This window comes from Schistocerca piceifrons, chromosome 4 (assembly GCF_021461385.2).
Source record: "Schistocerca piceifrons isolate TAMUIC-IGC-003096 chromosome 4, iqSchPice1.1, whole genome shotgun sequence".
Lineage (NCBI taxonomy): Eukaryota > Metazoa > Arthropoda > Insecta > Orthoptera > Acrididae > Schistocerca > Schistocerca piceifrons.
Genome location: NC_060141.1, coordinates 378,065,007 through 378,085,277, shown reverse-complemented (window position 1 = coordinate 378,085,277; position 20,271 = coordinate 378,065,007). Strand labels below are relative to the sequence as shown.

The 20,271-nt window shown below is 44.1% G+C and overlaps 1 protein-coding gene across 1 annotated transcript in view; it reads left to right on the top strand.

Annotated features, from left to right (window-relative positions):
- The first annotated feature begins 14,558 nt into the window (after positions 1 to 14,558).
- The window catches only part of LOC124795272, a 61,972-nt gene continuing 56,259 nt past the window's right edge, over positions 14,559 to 20,271 (top strand). Inside the window, exon 1 of the mRNA XM_047259219.1 lies at positions 14,559 to 14,709. The gene's annotated coding sequence lies outside the window, so the exon portion shown is untranslated. The remainder of the gene's footprint in view (positions 14,710 to 20,271) is intronic.

Genomic DNA, 20,271 nt, shown 5'->3' with positions numbered 1-20,271 from the left:
AGTTTTCCGACAGTCGATTTTTCTCCACAAACTGTGTGGCAGGATGCTGTCCAACCATGTGTGTGGTGCGGGTGCTGTTTCCAGCCCTGGCGAATTTTAAACAAAAATGTATGTTCCACAAAGATTTTCATGATGCATGAAATACATAAGGACAAAAAAGAAATTAATTTGTGTTTTTTTTAATTTAAAGATCTTTCATAAAAGACCAATAATTAAGAATTTATATTTGCAACAAAAACTGGATTATCGAAGGCGATATTAATTTCTCATAAAAATATCAATTACATATCCGTTCACTAGAACGTTTAATGAATTTTATATGTCAGTGAAGTTGGTATTCAAACAGAACAAAAAAACAAGAAAAACAGCGGAACAAGAATCGAAACAGCGATTACCAACCTCGAGTGCTACTGATTTTGTTCCATCTTTATGTATTTTAAACTCAGATTTAAAAATTTGCGTTCTGCCACAAAGACATGCGGCCTGTCGCGAAAAATCGTCTTTGCTTTAGCATATTAACGACGGTCGAAAAACTTCAAAGTCGATTTTCTCGAGAATTTATGACAGTTGTATCGTAGTGTTTTGGGAGATTAATGTTTGAGTTCTTAATTTCAAGTACCATAAATACGGAGTGTCCAGCACAAAAATGATACTCCTAACGCCCGGGATTCAGATAAAAATGAACTAACTAAAAAAGAATAGATAATAGTAACGTAAAAAGACATGTAGTTACCTGTCTATAAGAGATGCTGGAAGTGGTAGCCATGGGCATCCAGGTATCGCTGATCTTGGGCGATGACTTTACCAGCAACACGCTGTAATACTGCAGACTTGATGTTGTTAATGTCTCTAGTAATGTTCCGTTTTAAGAGCGTCTATTGTGCAAGGATTGTCAGCACACACTTTGCTTTTTAATGTGCCCCAGAAATAAGTGTCTGAGGACCTTGGGGGCCAGAGGTCTCTACTGATAAGTCTGTCTTCAGGAAACATGTTGGTGATGCGAGCCATACTTTGGTTGGGTGTGTGAGCGGTTGCTTCATATTGTTGGACAACTGCATACGCTTCTATGGCATCTGTTAATTGTTCATAGAAAGGGCCATAGTTGTCTTGATATCTGGCACTGTTTAAGATGTAATTGAAACGTATTGGCCCAATAATGCGCATGCTGGACAGCGCACGTCAAACAGCTCTGAGTAGAGAAGTTCTTCATTTAGAATATGTGGATTGTCCTGCGGCCTGTATCTGCAGTTCTGCGAGTGTAGATGACCTGACGAATATGTGAAGTAAAGCAAGGAGTCCAAGTAACGGTAACCCATTGATATTGACAGCCAGTTACAATATTGAACTCTTTTTTCCTGATCCTCAGATTTCAACTCTTGCACTACACTCCCACGATAGGTTTTTAATTTCATTCTTTTTAGTAAACGATGACACCGCGTACGAGATACACTAACGCGCTGCGATGAGTTCCTTATCGACTTGCGGGGACTTCTCGTAATGTGAAAGCAAATTCTGTGTATAGCTCCAGGACCTCATTATCGGTCACTCATTCCTTTCCACATTCGCCCGTACAGATCTTGAATAGAGCTGGTCGTGAGGAGTCTCCTGCCAGAATGCTTCGGTTGGAACATCTCCTTACATTTCTTGATGAAAACTGTCTTCATGTAACACTGTACAATATCAATTTACTGTTCTAATGCAAACTGCTTCATTTCTGTAACAACTCAACCATACGAGATTCTTACAACAGCAGCAGCACTCACCTTTCCGATAAAATGCAGTGTAGACAACTTTCGAGACAGTGTTGCCACTTCACAAGCAAGTCGACTAGAGATGATTACCTGTTATCTGAGGCGTACTTTGGAATGTTAAAGTATTCGTGGGGCCGCTTGCAGCCGAAAAGCTATCAGTTTTACTGTTCTGAAGCCGCACTATCAGCTGACCAAGATGTTACCTCAGGACCGACCCACACAGGCTTACCATCAGACGCAGAATCACCCAGAACCACAACTCGCTCACGCTTTTGAAACCTCACTGCAACCCACACCAAAATGTATAACGTACTAGTACTTAAATACAGAAAATGGACCACTGTTCGAAAAATAATCAAGTTACAAAAATGGTTCAAATGGCTCTGAGCACTATGGGACTTAATATCTGAGGTCATCAGTCCCCTAGAACTTAGAACTACTTAAACCTAACTAACCTAAGGACATCACACACATCCATGCCCGAGGCAGGATTCGAACCTGCGACCGTAGCGGTCGCGCGGTTCCAGACTGTAGCGCCTAGAACCACTCGGCCACCCCGGCCGGCTAATCAAGTTACGAATTTGACGTATGGTTTAAATAAAAGTTCATTTTCTTCGAGTTCCATTAAGACCAAACACATTATTCTATGTATATTAGTGCAAGTATAATTAATTAAAACATGAATTCTGCGCATGTACCCTTACGAGAAATAACATAGAAATAGTTGTTAAAACATGTAAAACAGTAAAATTGGCCAGCTCAATAGATGCGTGCACTAGCTGTATGTTGTTGAGAAAATATGACGACAACCATGTTGTGCATGTTTTACTTTATTGAGGAGGTGAAATTTTATATTTGACGGAAGACTTTTGGCTATATTTTAACGCACATCTGCTACAACAAGTAATCCAGTTATCTATGTTTCCTTCTGAAGATGTTTTTGTTGCTGTTGTGGTCTTCAGTCCCGAGACTGGTTTGATGCAGCTCTCCATGCTACTCTATCCTGTGCAAGCTTCTTCATCTCCCAGTACGTACTGCAGCCTACATCCTTCTGAATCTGCTTAGTGCATTCATCTCTTGGTCTCCCTCTACGATTTTTACCCTCCACGCTGCCCTCCAATACTAAATTGGTGATCCCTTGATGCCTCAGAACGTGTCCTACCAACCGATCCCTTCTTCTAGTCAAGTTGTGCCACAAACTCCTCTTCTACCAAATCCAATTCAATACCTCCTCATTAGTTATGTGATCTACCCATCTAATCTTCAGCATTCTTCTGTAGCACCACATTTCGAAAGCTTCTGTTCTCTTCTTGTCCAAACTATTTATCGTCCATGTTTCACTTCCATACATGGCTACACTCCATACAAATACTTTCAGAAACGACTTCCTGACACTTAAATCTATAATCGATGTTAACAAATTTCTCTTCTTCAGAAACGCTTTCCTTGCCATTGCCAGTCTACATTTTATATCCTCTCTACTTCGACCATCATCAGTTATTTTGCTCCCCAAATAGCAAAACTCCTTTACTACTTTAAGTGTCTCATTTCCTAATCTAATTCCCTCAGCATCACCCGACTTAATTTGACTACATTCCATTATCCTCGTTTTGCTTTTGTTGATGTTCATTTTATATCCTCCTTTCAAGACACTGTCCATTCCGTTCAACTGCTCTTCCAAGTCCTTTGCTGTCTCTGACAGAATTACAATGTCATCGGCGAACCTTAAAGTTTTTATTTCTTCTCCATGGATTTTAATACCTACTCCGAATTTTTCTTTTGTTTCCTTTACTGCTTGCTCAATATACAGATTGAATAACATCGGGGAGAGGCTACAACCCTGTCTCACTCCCTTCCCAACCACTGCTTCCCTTTCATGCCCCTCGACTCTTATAACGGCCATCTGGATTCTCTACAAATTGTAAATAGACCAGATGGCCGTTATAAGAGTAAAAAGTAAGTACAAAGTAAGTACAAATTGTAAATAAACCAGATGGCCGTTATAAGAGTCGCGGGGCATGAAAGGGAAACAGTGGTTGGGAAGGAAGTGAGACAGGTTTTATAGACGTTGAAACCATGGTAAAGTGGTTCTAACAAACCTTCCAATTTGCAACTAATTGGCAGTTTACTATTTCTAGAAGAAAATTTCGATAACTTTGGTCGGCTAATAGCTCGCCAACATATATGTTACATTACACCGTCCCCCCTCTCCCCTACCCACTGTCCCCTCTCTCCACAGCCCAATATTCTGCTGAAATGGCGCCCTGTGACTTCCTCCTCTTTCCTTCGGATGATGAAAGCATTGCGTGAGGGGCATTTCCAGAATACTGTTGAAGTGATTTACGAGGTGGAACGTGCTTGAACAGCAAAAATGCAGACATATAGATCGAAGGTCTCCGCCAAGTAAGCCATCGTTGGGAAGAATATGACACATTGAAGAGATGAATATGTAGAAAAAGTCGAACGCCGTATCAGGTTTCACGATCACAGCATTTTTTTTCTTTGTGACGGTAATTAAAACCTAGTGACTATCACTTGTACATACTAGAACTTGTTTCTTGTTCCTTGCTCAGTCTCAAGTGCAGTATTTAAAGGAAGTGATGCGTCCATGATGCTCTATCAGATCATGTGATGCTTACGTCACACGGTTCATTCACTCATCCTGTTCCGAATATCTGATCAAGAGTCCGCAGCTCGTGGTCGTGTGGTAGCGTTCTCATTTCTCATACCAGGGTTCCTGGGTTCGATTCCCGGCGGGGTCAGGGATTTTCTCTGTCTCGTGATGACTGGGTGTTGTGTGATGTCCTTAGGTTAGTTAGGTTTAAGTAGTTCTAAGTTCTAGGGGACTGATGACCATAGATGTTAAGTCTTATAGTGCTCAGAGCCATTTGAATCATTTTTTATCCCATCAAGAAGAAGGAACCTCCAGGAAGGTGAAACGAGCCATAATATACATCAACAAAAGACAAGGAAATCAATGAAACTTCAGCTGTATCTGTAGTAACAGGAAGCTTTACTGTACATCATAGATCTATTCATTCTTACGACAACTATTTTTAATCAAGTAGCTTAAGTAGGAAATTGAAGTCAGTAGAAATTTATCCAAGAGGGGGAAAAATTCTAAAATTGTCCTTTTTTTTAAAAAAAGTGATTTTGTTAGTTTCAAGAACTGTCGGTCCTCAAGCTCTAATTCTAACAGAAAGCACACAAAAGTAATTTATCTAAAACGTTTGATAATTTTCCACTTACAAGGGAACCTCCCCATCGCACCCCCCTCAGATTTAGTTATAAGTTGGCACAGTGGATAGGCCTTGAAAAACTGAACACAGATCAATCGAGAAAACAGGAAGAAGTTGTGTGGAACTATGAAAAAAATAAGCAAAATATACAAACTGAGTAATCCATGTATAAGATAAGCAACATCAAGGACAATATGAGCCACGGAGAGCCGTGGTCCCGTGGTTAGCGTGAGTAGTTGCGGAACAAAGGGTCCTTGGTTCAAGTATTCCCCAGGGTGAAGATTTTGATTTTTTATTTTCAGTTTATGTGACAAACTCTTATGTTTTCATCACTTTTTTGGGAGTGATTATCACATCCACAAGAAAACCTAAATCGGGCAAGGTACAAGAATCTTTTTACCCATTCGCCAAGTGTACAAGTTAGGTGGGTCGACAACATATTCCTGTCATGTGACGCACATGCCGTCACCAGTGTCGTATAGAATATATAAAACGTGTTTTCCTGTGGATGAATCGTTTGACCTATGACCTTGCGATCAAATGTTTTCGGTTACCATTGGAGAGGCACGTCCTTTCGTCTACTAATCGGGCGGTTTTGCGGTGCGGTCGCAAAACACAGACACTAAACTTATTACAGTGAACAGAGACGTCAATAAACGAACGGACAGATCATAACTTTGCGAAAATAAAGAAAGTAAACTTTTCACTCGAGGGAAGACTTGAGCCAAGAACTTCTCGTTCCGCAGCTGCACACGCTAACCACGGGACCACGGCGCTCCTGAGCTCACATTATCCTTGATGTTGCCTATGTTGCGCATGGACTACTCAGTTTGTATATTTTGCTTATTTTTTTCATAGTTCCACACAACTTCTTCCTGTTTTCTCAATTGATCTGTGTTCAGTTTTTCAGGGCCTATCCACTGTGCCAAGTTATAACTAAATCTGAGGGGGGTGCGATGGGGAGGTTCCCTTGTTAGAACTTTTAAGACAGATTACTTGTTACCTAACCGATATGCGTATTTCAATACTGTATGCAATCTTTTGATATTCAAGAGTCCGAAATTATGCCATCATATAGTTACATCCGGGTAACTAACAACTTATGACGTATAGGTAGAAAACACTCACCAAACCGAGCGAGGTGGCGCAGTGGTTAGACACTGGCCTCGCATTCGGGAGGACGACGGTTCAATCCCGCGTCCGGCCATCCTGATTTAGGTTTTCCGTGATTTCCCTAAATCATTCCAGGCAAATGCCGGGATGGTTCCTCTGAAAGGGCACGGCCGACATCCTTCCCCATCCTTCCCTAATCCGATGAGACCGCTGACCACGCTGTCTGGTCTCCTTCCCCAAAAACAACCAACCAACCAACCACTCACCAAAAATAGTGTTGACACTGAATTTATGAGATCTGGAATACAAAAATTAAGCATGAGTGAGGAAACGCTGTTAGATATCAACAAAAGTTCCACATTAATGTACTACGAAGTGAAGGAACAGAGAATAACCCTCAAGAAAAACTTATTTAACTTTGACGACTTCCTCTAGCGGTTTGTTTGCTCACGGAACTTCACTCTGATCACTTTGGTGGATTTGTTGGTTTTCTTCCATGCTTTCTATTTTTAATGCTGACTGGTATACCTAAAATTGAATAAAATGTGTTTTGAAAGTTATACACTCCTGGAAATTGAAATAAGAACACTGTGAATTCATTGTCCCAGGAAGGGGAAACTTTATTGACACATTCCTGGGGTCAGATACATCACATGATCACACTGACAGAACCACAGGCACATAGACACAGGCAACAGAGCATGCACAATGTCGGCACTAGTACAGTGTATATCCACCTTTCGCAGCAATGCAGGCTGCTATTCTCCCATGGAGACGATCGTAGAGATGCTGGATGTAGTCCTGTGGAACGGCTTGCCATGCCATTTCCACCTGGCGCCTCAGTTGGACCAGCGTTCGTGCTGGACGTGCAGACCGCGTGAGACGACGCTTCATCCAGTCCCAAACATGCTCAATGGGGGACAGATCCGGAGATCTTGCTGGCCAGGGTAGTTGACTTACACCTTGTAGAGCACGTTGGGTGGCACGGGATACATGCGGACGTGCATTGTCCTGTTGGAACAGCAAGTTCCCTTGCCGGTCTAGGAATGGTAGAACGATGGGTTCGATGACGGTTTGGATGTACCGTGCACTATTCAGTGTCCCCTCGACGATCACCAGTGGTGTACGGCAGTGTAGGAGATCGCTCCCCACACCATGATGCCGGGTGTTGGCCCTGTGTGCCTCGGTCGTATGCAGTCCTGATTGTGGCGCTCACCTGCACGGCGCCAAACACGCATACGACCATCATTGGCACCAAGGCAGAAGCGACTCTCATCGCTGAAGACGACACGTCTCCATTCGTCCCTCCATTCACGCCTGTCGCGACACCACTGGAGGCGGGCTGCACGATGTTGGGGCGTGAGCGGAAGACGGCCTAACGGTGTGCGGGACCGTAGCCCAGCTTCATGGAGACGGTTGCGAATGGTCCTCGCCGATACCCCAGGAGCAACAGTGTCCCTAATTTGCTGGGAAGTGGCGGTGCGGTCCCCTACGTCACTGCGTAGGATCCTACGGTCTTGGCGTGCATCCGTGCGTCGCTGCGGTCCGGTCCCAGGTCGACGGGCACGTGCACCTTCCGCCGACCACTGGCGACAACATCGATGTACTGTGGAGACCTCACGCCCCACGTGTTGAGCAATTCGGCGGTACGTCCACCCGGCCTCTCGCATGCCCACTATACGCCCTCGCTGAAAGTCCGTCAACTGCACATACGGTTCACGTCCATGCTGTCGCGGCATGCTACCAGTGTTAAAGACGGCGATGGAGCTCCGTATGCCACGGCAAACTGGCTGACACTGACGGCGGCGGTGCACAAATGCTGCGCAGCTAGCGCCATTCGACGGCCAACACCGCGGTTCCTGGTGTGTCCGCTGTGCCGTGCGTGTGATCATTGCTTGTACAGCCCTCTCGCAGTGTCCGGAGCAAGTATGGTGGGTCTGTCACACCGGTGTCAATGTGTTCTTTTTTCCATTTCCAGGAGTGTATTTTTGGAATCGTTTGGAACAACCCAGGAGCAGGATTCGACTGGATGAATGTGGGAAACCCCGCAAAACCACCCTCAAGTTGTCTGGTTAAACTGTCTTTTAACAGCGTAGGACTCATCCGAGGCAGTCCTCTGGTCTTCAATTGGTCGAAGTGTTGTGTATTCAGGCCAAATATACTGCGGAAATGGTTATTCTATGACTGCATTAGGCGCTGTGTTTGACGGCACAAAATTTAAAGTGGTCGCAACCCGTGTAGAGGACGTCTAGGAATCTGCACAGTTTCCCGTGAACAGCATGACAGCCCAAAAATTCAAAAATATGTAGGAAGTGAGTGCTAACGTCGCAGTTTTTCCCGTCGGGCTCAGCGGTGTTGAACCTGCAGCTCGGTAGAGTCGCTGATAATCAGTGCTGCAAATGTGCGAATTTCCGTAATGAACATAAACGCCTGTACCTAGATACAAGGAGGGGGCGACTATCCCCCCCCCCCCCCCCCCCCCCCCGCAAAAAATCATCTTCCTTCCCACCTGGAGAGAAGCTATGGATGGAAAGCCGCTAATTTGAAAAGAAAAAAAAAACTGCTGCTTTATCAGTTACAGTATATACAACTACTGTTTACCTGGTATTGGTAGCTTAATTTTATTTGATTACAGTGGTGTTTTTCAACGAAACTGAGACCTATTTTTAGTTCCATGTAGATAGCAGAAATTTCCAGTCTGTGAAACTAGGTATTCAAATAATTTTGCAGAGTGGTTGTTGAGGTAAGGTTTTAGTGTCCTTTTGAAGCGGCTGCGATTCTCGATTTCCTGCTTTACCTTTTCGCAACAGAGCACGTAAGGAGTAAATATAGATTCCAAAAAATGGGTTATGTCTGTATTACAAATTAGAGACAGCTAGGCAAATAACTGTGTGCGGAGTGCACACAAGGATGTTTTAGACTCTGTTACTCTCTATCCAGTCAAGATAACGGTATCTGTAGGAGCCCTAGTGTAAGATCCACAGAAATGTTATCCACAGGCCAGAGTATTAAAATCCTAGTGATCAGCCGCCAAAATAGCAGCATAGTGCCAGAGATTTAAGCGCTCCTAAAAAGCAATGGAACTCACACAACACTATATTCAGAAAGCTGATTAAAACCCAAAATTGATGCCCGTGAGGTTTTTGAGGCAATATAAACATATATCGAAAGGATAGGCTACTGGGAAATGGAGCCCGCATATTTCTCACATTACACAAGAGACTCGGAGATTTTTTCGGAAATACTCTTTACCAATGTAAAGTTCCGCGTTCTGGCCCCAGACGGGTAATCGGGCCCGAACGATCACCGTGTCATCTTCTGCCTGTAATGTCAGTGGATGCGGTGTGGAGGGTGTGGTGAGCAACCTGCTCTCCCGGCCGTTATCGGTTCTCTTGACCTAATCGTTCAAGTAGCTCCTCAGTTGGCCTCACGAGGCTGAGCGCACCCTGTATCATTCCTCCCACAAAGGAAAAATTCCTTCCAGTACCAGGAATCGAACTTGGGTCCTCCACTTGCAAGCAGTAACGCTGACCGCTCATCTACAGAGGCGCACACTCTATCAACAGTGAACATCAGCTTATAGCTGGTTCTTCCTATCGACTACCAGACTCATGCCCTCCCCCCCTCCCTCTGAATGTAACTGTAAATTTTAGAAAGAACTTCAACTCGCTGGTACCTCGGTTCCTCAATCATACTGGCTCTGAGCACTATGGGAACTAACATCTGAGGTCATCAGTCCCCTAGAACTTAGAACTCCTTAAACCTAACTAACCTAAGGACATCACACACATCCATGCCCGAGGCAGGATTCGAACCTGCGATCTGCGCCTAGAACCGCTCGGCCACTCTGGCCGGCTCAACCATACTGGCATGAATCATGTTACAGTCAATTTGAAGAGATGCAAATTTAAAAGTGATGGTCGTGTCAGGACATTCTGTGAAACAATATTAAATGCCTTCTCCGAAAACTACCTACTACAGATAGTTCGGAAATGATGGAAATATATTGGATCTAATGACAACAAACAGACCTGACCCTTTGAAACTGGTATTAGTAGCCGTATTAGTAGCCGTGAGACAGTAGTAGCGACAATGATTTCTATCGCAAACGGCAACTAAAACGAGATTTATGTGTCGAGAAAGCCAGATAAAGAGGCAATAGTGTATCTCAATAACAAGCTTCGAACATTTAGCTCTAGATAGGAGATTGTAGAGAAATGTGGCTCAATTTTAGAAGAATAGTTGCTCTGGCCCTGGATAGATGTGAACATAATAGAACAGTTTCCAGCGTAGGAACTGGATACATGCAACTGGATGTGTGAATGTGTGTACGTTCCACATCTCCTCCTAAACTACTAGACCGATTTCAACCAGACTTGATACACGTATCACTTACTGTCTGGAAATCATCACCTTAGGGATAAGAACCACGTATCTATCAGAGAGGGTGGGGCTTAAAAACCAGTGTAGCCTTGGACGTGCGACTACCCATACTTTAGTGGTGGTAAGTTCCTAAGGGACCAATCTGCTGAGGTCATCGGTCCCTAGGCTTACACACTACTTAATCTAACTTTAACTTACGCTAAGGACAACAAACACACCCACGCTGAAGGAAGGACTCGAACCTCCGACGGGGGGAGCCGTGCGAACCGTGTGAAGGCCCCCGTGACCGTGCTGCTACCTCGCGCGGCTCATACTTTAGTCTTCAGTGTTTGAGAACGGGAGCACTTAGAGACTTGAAACAAATTTTACACGTAATTTCTAGCCTCGCGTAATATTTTCCCCTCTGACGACCCCCACGAAACGATAAAATGAATAAAGTTTATCAGTTACTGCGTTTTCGCTGTTCATGCAGTGCAACTGCCGCATGAAGCACGATGTTTTAATTTATTACTTCTTTTACTACTACCTGTATTCGAGGCACATTTTGCAGACAGTGTTCACATATACCACTGAATATACCTACAAAATTATATCACTGTACGACACAAAGTGCGAGAGATATGACGTCATACACTCTGAGATGTGTGAAAAGCTGTCGCATCGTGCAAGATATTTAAATTTATTACTTAGTTCCTACTAATTCTATTCGTAACAATTCTCGCAGATAGTATGCAGATATGTCACTAAATGTACACACAAAAATACAGGGTGAAAAGTATTTAAACCGACAAACTCTGGGAGGTTGTAGGGGACATCAAAACAAATATTTTTCCCTAATGTAATTTTTTCCTATGAGGATTATTTAAACCGGTGGAGGCCGTATTATGCTCTTCAGTTGTTAGAGGCCGTATTACGATCTTTATTTGTTAGAGGGCGTATTACGCTCTTTAGTTGTAGGAAACTGCTGTCCACCAGTGCAGTAGTGCATTGTCTCTGTTTACTAATGTAGCGATACACCTGGAGTGAGTACACTGATATGGTTGGTGCGTACTACGTAGGGCACCACAACGGTCGAGCTGCACAGCGGGTTTATCAACAACAATATCCTAATCGCCGTATCCCGCATCATACGACCTTTGCTGCTGTGTATCAACGTCTGCGTGAGAACGGGTCATTTAGCAGATTATCTGGACAGGGACACCGTCGCACGGTAAGAACGCTGCAATTTGAGGAAGCTGTCTTGCAGCATGTGGATCGGGATCCTTCAATCAGCACTCGTGCAATTGCACGTAACAATGGGACGAATCAGACGAATGTAAGAACAGTCCTTCGAGAGGAATTGTTACGTTAATTTCACTTATAGCGTGTCCACAACCTGGAACCAGTTGATTATCCACCCAGAGCACAGTTTTCGCAGTGGTACCTGGAACAGTGTGAAATGCATCCTACATTTCCATTCTCTGTGTTGTTTACCGATGAAGCAACGTTCGGGGGTGATGGAGTCTTCAACATGCACAATTCGCATGTTTGGAGTGAGGATAATCCACATGCCACAGCTACTAGCGCTCATCAAGTGCGGTTCTTCGTTAATGTGTGTGTCGGTGTTGTTGGGGACTGTTTAATTGGGCCGTATCTGCTACCTAGTTGTTGTCTCTTGGTCATAAAAAAATGGAAAAGTGTTTGATGGTTTAATTAATTTGCCGCCAGAGAAGTCTTCCTCTACCACTTTAAATACTCCTCATAGGAAAAAATGACTTTAGGGGAAAATATTTGTTTTGATGTCCCCTACAACCTCCCAGAGTTTGTCGGTTTAAATACTTTTCACCCTGTATATCACTGTACGACATGTATAGTTCAATACATATTACGTCAGATACTATGTAAAAAACTGCCGCATCATGCATGGCGTTTTAATTCGTTACTTGCTCCTTAGTAAGTTTATTCACAACACGTTTCACAGAAAGTAGCCACATATACAACTGGGCGTACCTTCAAAATTATATCATTGTACACCAGATAGTTAGGAAATGTGATGTCATAAACATTGAGCTTTGTGAAAATGAAACTGCCGAACGAAATTCGCTACATATACACATGAAATACGCGTAGAAACACGTGCGAAATATGTTAAACGCGCGGGGTAGCCGCGCGGTCTGAGACCATCTTGTCATGGTCCGTGCGGCTCCCCCCGTCGGAGATTCGAGTCCTCCCTCGGGCATGGTAGTGTCTGTCGTCCTTATCGTAAGTTAGTTTAAGTTAGATTAAATAGTGTGTAAGCCTAGGGACCGATGACCTCTGCAGTTTGGTCTCAAAAGACCTTACCACAAATTTCCAAAAAAATCCCACAGTGAAAAAGCTTATCCTAAACTCCTGGAACAATCGACATCTACATCTACATCCATTCTCCGCAAGCCACCTGACGGTGTGTGGCGGAGGGTACATTGAGTACCTCTATCGCTTCTCCCTTCTATTCCAGTCTCGTATTGTTCGTGGAAAGAAGGATTTTCGGTATGCCTCTGTGTGGGCTCTAATTTCTCTGATTTTATCCTCATGGTCTCTTCGCGAGTTATACGTAGGAGGGAGCAATATACTGCTTGACTCTTCGGTGAAGGTATGTTCTCGAAACTTCAACAAAAGCCCTTACCGAGCTACTGAGCGTCTCTCCTGCAGAGTCTTCCACTGGAGTTTATCTATCATCTCCGTAACGCTTTCGCGATTACTAAATGATCCTGTAACGAAGCGCGCTGCTCTCCGTTGGATCTTTTCTATCTCTTCTATCAATCCTATCTGGTACGGATCCCACACTGCTGAGAAGTATTCAAGCAGTGGGCGAACAAGCGTACTGTAACCTACTTCCTTTGTTTTCGGATTGCATTTCCTTAGGGTTCTACCAATGAATCTCAGTCTGGCATCTGCTTTACCTACGATCAACTTTATATGATCATTCCATTTTAAATCACTCCTAATGCGCACTCCCGGATAGTTCATGGAATTAACTGCTTCCAGTTGCTGACCTGCTATATTGTAGCGTACACATATTAGTTACAATCTGGAAAGAAATACTGCAGGGGTAAGAATCATCAGCATCCTTTTCTTGTGAGCATGATAGCATGGGGAGAGAAGGTGGGAGGAGAAATTAGGCAGGCAGCGAAGGGGAAGCAGGAGATCAGCACAGATAAGAGGAAGGACGAGAAAAACAAAGAGCAGGGAATGGGAGATAGAGGGGGGATGGGAGAGGAGGAGATGGACAGAGAAATGAAAGAGGATGAGATGGGAAGAGACAGGGTAAGGATGAAATAGACATAGAGAGAGGAAAGGAAGAGATGAACAGTTGGAGGGGGGGAGAGGATATGGAATTAGATGGATGGAGGAGATGGACAGTGTGGGAAGGAGCATATGCAGAGACGGGGAGGAGCAGATGGACAGAAGGGGAGGAGGAGATTGGTGGAGAGAGGGGAAGCAGCAGATTGACAGGGAGAGGGAGAGGAGCAGATTGACAGAGAGAGTGGGGGGGGGGGGGGAGCGTATAAGATGGGCAGAGATGGGGAGAAGGAAGAGATGGACAGAGAGAGATGGTGGAAGGAGAAGATGGACTAATAGAAGACTGGAATAAGTACATACTCGGGCAGCGCCGGGTACTCAACTAATAGCAAATAAAGGAACAGGGACTTCACTTAATACAGGGTCTTTGTTCCGGCTATCAGGGCCAGCCGGGGTGGCCGATCGGTTCTAGGCGCTACAGTCTGAAACCGCGCGACCGCTACGGTCGCAGGTTCGATTCCTGCCTCGTTCATGGATGTGTGTGATGTCCTTAGGTTAGTTAGGTTTAAGTAGTTCTAAGTTCTAGCGGACTGGTGACCTCAGACGTTAAGTCTCATAGTGCTCAGAGCCATTTGAACCGGCTATCAGGACGTCTGAGCCACGTGACAACGTCCCACGTAATGAGTCAAACGCCGGCAACGACGTGTGAGTGTCGTAATGGTGATCAAAGTCGATGGAGCCATGCACCTGCAGAGCGGCGCGTCGCGACGCGGCGGTCCCAGAATATTCAGGGCTACGTCAGGCTGGTGGTGAGTCACCCGACACCTCCGCGACGCCGCTCGCGCTCGGCCGACGCTTGAAACGGCGCCTCCGCCGCTGCCGTCCTCAGTCGACGCCCGACAGCCACAGGCTCAGCACAGCGGCTTCCCTTCTCCTGCGCGCCACTCCGCCACACAGCAAAGGTCAGTGGCTTCTCCTCACACACACACAGTGGCCGGGGAAGGTGGCTCGCGAAATTTCCTGTCGTCGGCGCTTCCGTTTCTCTGAAGGAAGTCCACTCTCCAGGTGTTGTCGCTGGTGAAGATCTCGATGGTGAATTTCCTGCAGCTCAATCGTGTCCCATCTAGAAGAGTCAGGCCGCACACTGCCTCACAATGTTTAATGCTCGTGTATTTCCGAGACCGAAAGTCATCTCTAGGGATAAACAGCGCACTTGTAGAGACTCGGCTAACTCCATTCGTCCGTGTAATGTAGAATGTAACAGATAACGGCACCCTAGTTCCTGCTGTGTTCTTTGACCGTCGGAAGTTATATGAAAGAGTGTCGCCTAACGAACTGTGTACGGGCTAATGGAACATCAGAAAAGCTTTTTGTTAGACTCAGGACTTCCTTGCAACTAGAGCTCAATATGTCGTTTTCATTGTGGCGAAGATGTCAGACGTGAAACTAACCTAGGATGTACACTAAGGGAGTGTTACATGACCGATACTGTACACGATGGGCATAAGTGATATGCTGGATGTTGGCGGAATTTCTGTAGGAATGTTTGCGACCAACGCTGTCCTGTGCAGTAAAGTCGCCAAGTCAGAACATCGTAGCGACGTACATGGCATAATTACAGAGGACCAGTGCATGGTGCATGTACTGGCAGTTGACCCGCACCGTCAATAAACTTATCGTGTTGTTCATAAACAAGAGGAAGGACTACTTACTGGTCGGTTAAACGACTGGCTATCAGTAACAGGGGACTGTCACAACAGTAAAATGTTTAGGAGTGGCCATCCGGAAGAACTCAAAAATGCGATGCCTACATAAAAGTAGTTGTAGTAAAAGCTAGTTTGAGATTTATTAGAAGAATCCTATGGAAACGTAATTCACCCACGAAAGAAGTAACTAACAAAACCCTCTTTCGATAAGTTGTTTAGTAATTTCTTTGGAGATTGTTTTTGTGCCATATGCATCTCGCTTCTTTTTGTTTGCGAAACATCCTGTAATAAGTGTTTGTTTTATATGTATGAAATTGCGTTATATGACAAATACAGGTGTACATCTGCATCTACATGATTATTCTGCAGTTCACACTCAAATCCCAGGCAGAGGATTATTCGAGCCAGCTTTGGACTATTTCTCTCCCTTTGCACTAGAACAGCGCGTGGTAAAAAAGAACACGTAAATCTTTGTGTACGAGCTCTGATTTCTCTTATTTTATTAATATCATCATTTCTCCGTATGTATATTTGATGACAGTAATACATTTACACCTGCAGAGGAGAAAGTTGGTGACTGAAATTTCGTGAAAAGATCTCGCTGCAACGAAAAATGCCTTTGTTTTAATGATTCTAATGATTGCCACTCCAACTCGCTTCTCATATTCGCTACATTCTCTCCCCTATTTCGTGATAATACAAAACGAGTTGGTATTCTCTGGACTTTCTCGATGCTCTCCTTCAATCCTACCTGGTAAGCATCCCACACCGCACGGCAATACTCCAGCAAAGCACGGATAAGCATAGTGTAGGCAGTCTCTTTAGTAGACTGTTGCACGCAGATATCTTACTATATTATAGTCTTTTGTCGGTGTTATGTGAGATACAATTTTTTGCAGTATAAGTTTCGTGAGGTTAAATTACTGTTAGGTTTTAGCTACGATTTGTTATCTTATTACTCCTCATGTGCTACCCTGCTGTTGTACCGGGTGATTAATCTTTTTCTATTTAACACGTTATAACACGGAAACTAATAACCGTACGAGGACCAAACTTGGCAGCATTAATGTCGAGGACATGGGGAAGATAAATAATGTAGAATCAATTCAATTGAAACACTTTTTATTTGCTGGTACGGTACATCGCACCATTACATACCCGTACCATTACTGTTTCAGAAGGGGCTCCCTATCGAGCCCATCAGTGTCCAGAAGAGTCTGAAAGCGCAGGATTGCATTCTCCAGAGCAGAAGAAACCATGTCCGTAGGTATTCTGGCTACCTCTCTTGATATGCTGCGCTTCAGATCAGCACATATGTGAATGCTCCCCTGGTAAACCGTGTCCTTCAGGTAGCCGCACAACCGGAAATCACAGGGAGAGAGATCAGGTGATTGTGCCAGCCAAGCATTTGGAAATGACCCGCAGATAATTCGATCGTTTCCAAACGTGTTTCGTAGAAGGAGGTAAATTTCACGAGCGATGTGCGGTGGGGCCCCAACTTGCATGAAAACTGTTGACTTCAATGCGTCTCTCTCCTGTAGGGTGCGTGTGACATGCTGGCGAAGCACATCGTAGTAACGCTGGCCAGTCACACTGCACGTCTTGGGTCCCTGAGCGCCACCTGGTTCAAAAAAGAATGGGCCAATGATGAATGTAGCCGTGAAGCCACACCATACGGTGACACGTTCACCGTACAGAGGAACTTCAAGCACACTGACTGGGGGTGAAGATCCCGACACTCGGCGATTCTGCGTGTTCAGCTCACCCGTCAGAGAAATATGAGCTTCGTCTGTCCACAGGATGATCCAGGGCCATCCCTCGTCAACTTCAATCCTTGCGAGAAAGTGGAGAGCAAAGTCAACACGTCGTTGTGCATCCTGTGGTGCAAGCTGCTGTACGATATAGATCTTGTACGGATAACATTTGAGAATGGTTTAAAGCATCTTCCGTACAGTGGACCACGGGATGTTCAACTGTCGTGACACACCACGCGCGCTGCCTGACGATCGGGAATTGCGCGCAGCGTAGTCTGCCATAGCAACAGCGATTTCATCAATCACCTGTGGTGCAACCGGTCGTCGGCCTCTTCCCAGAGCGACGTCCAGTTCTCCATTTGATTCGAACTTCTTCATCATGCTCTGCACAGCAGGTGGAGAAAGAGGACCTCTGTAATCTTTCAGCCGTCGATATTCTCGAAGTGCAGCTGATGCATTACTGTTGTTTTAATAACACAGCTTCACCAACAATGCCCTGCTACTTTTGTCCAAACTCATGTTGACACATCAACTTGTGCACTGCGACTGGTCAGGTGTGTGAGACTATGAATCACGATGACTGATTATGGCACCTGATGGCCACAGTTGGAACTGGATCGTGGTGCTGTGACGCATTCAAATCATGACAATATTCTCTAGACATTAATGCTACCAAGTTTGGTACTCATACAGTAAATAGCTTCAGTGTTATAACGCGTTAAATAGGGAAAGTTTAATTATAACCACCCGGTACTTCGTTGGTCTCTGTACACGAGGTTGTCAGATTTTCGGTGCTTTACGAACACATTTCAACTGAACACCTCAGTTTCCCTGTTCACTGCGTGTTGATTGTGCGTTTACTGTATCAGGTTTTTCCCAACTGTCGCTGTGTGTTTTTTTCCTTGCTTTGTCTGTGTTCCCAAACAAAGCGGTCGAAGGGGCGTGGCACAAAACAAGCAGCCAGTTATTTAGCTGTATAGACGGACTACATCTGCAAAAAAACAGAAGCAACTGAGGAACGACGGTAAACATAAAAAAAATGTTTTCGTGAAAAGATCTCTTTCTCTCTCAGATATGTTTAATACAGGGCGTAGAAAAAGATACAAAGAAAAGCGACGGGTTTTTTCACGGGTTCATTTAGTAAACGTGAGAATTTGACAGACATGTTCAGCAAATTCTAATGGAAGGCGCTGCAAGAGATACGTTGTGTAGTACGGAAAGATTTATTTTTAAAATTTCTAGAACGTAATTTCTAAGATAAGGCAGGCTATGTATTGCTTCCTCCAGTGTACTTATCGTGAAATCAACGTTTTGAGAAAATATGAGGAATTCAAGGTCATACAGAGTGTGACTGTTCTATTATGTACTGTCCTTTGTAGTGTGATGTAACAAGAATGAATGTTAAATGCGTTGTTTGATGGCTAAGTGGGAAGCCTCAGATATCGGTTGCAGCAGCCACTTGCTTCTAGGATTTTTTACTAGCAGTTAATGTGATGCAAATTCTGAGGATTTTCCAACTTAATTGAAAAAAAACTATATTTTTGTGTCTATAGCTAGGTTGATCATGCCAATTCTTTTGAAGAATATGGACGAAGTATCTAGACGGCTTCGTCGTGTGTTTTAAGTCGTGGCCTTAAGTGTATCCGCTGCATTAGACTCAACGGGACTCCACACCAGAAACTACCACTTACTTTTATGTTCACCTCTGACAGCGCTTTGCGTACGCGAAAAAATCAGTTTCGATTGTGCTTCGGATTCTGTTTAACTTGTTAATAATCCTATAATTGGTAGGGTGAATTGGATCTTAGGTGGACTTAAGATAAGGTCTTACTTTCTTCGGCAGGATCAGGTTGGTAAGGCACTGTGGTTTTTAAACAAAGTTTCTGGTTCTTATTGACTTCCTACATATCGTGTGATATTTGAAATGGGAACTCGAGTGTGATCTGGTTCATTAGAGTGGGGAACATGCTACCTTTCCGTTATTCCATAACTTCTAAATAACGTATCTTATTCTATTAATTTATTCATTAATTATATTGTAATTTCTCGAGAATAAATAGTCAAGGTTATAATAATGTAAATAATTTATATGACGAAGGTGAATCCAAGTTGCTGTGTTGAATATTGATTGCTATTCCTTAGAGTCGCCATTGAAAAGTCATCCGGATACTAAAACAATAGTTTCCGACGAGATAGTAGCTGTTGTCCTACATTATCCTTTACAGTGCTCTGAGCTCTTAGGTTCCGTTAGGATTCAAAGAAACTTCTCTATCAATATCTATAAAGCGGACTATAAGGCACTCACATGATTTAACCAGCCATCAATAGTGGTGTCCGTCCTTGCATATAGTTTGTTAATTCGGTATTGCAGATATCTCAAAGAGTCAGTAATTTCTACCGAGCAGACGACAAGTGCAGGAGTTCCCTGTCGCATATGAACTACGATTATGATGTACTGTGCGTATCCACGGATGTCCGACACCTGCTACACTTACAACTAAATTTATAGGTTACGTCTCATGAAGCTGAAAGACTGTCAAGGTAACTGTATCATCCAACGGCTTCTCCTTTTCTCTTGCTCGTTTTCCTAGAATTAATGTCTTGTTGACAGTAACCGCCTTCTACCTGAAATGATTTAAAGAAACAGCGACGAACTTAAATTAGGTTGGCTGCATCTAGAAACGAGCGCGCGCTCTCTCAATTTAACGGTTCCATCTTATTAACCACTCCTTCACTCTGAACAGTCCTCTGACTTTTCTCAGACCCAATAATTTAACTTTATTCTTATCCTCTGCTAGTGTTTTGGTATTGAGGGACACTGCTATGGTTGCCATACCCTAAAGCACACTGCTTTTTATTTCAATTACTGACCGCAAACGCCTGTATTCTCCTGGTATGGAAAGAAAAGCTATACTCAATAGAAGAGCATCACACTCCTTAATCACGCAACTGACGTTCTTCTTTTGTCTACCAATACTACTATGGTATATGGTAGCACAGTTAACATTTCTGTGTAATTACGAACTCCAGTAAACGTCGATTGCTTTACGTTTCTTCTGGAGAC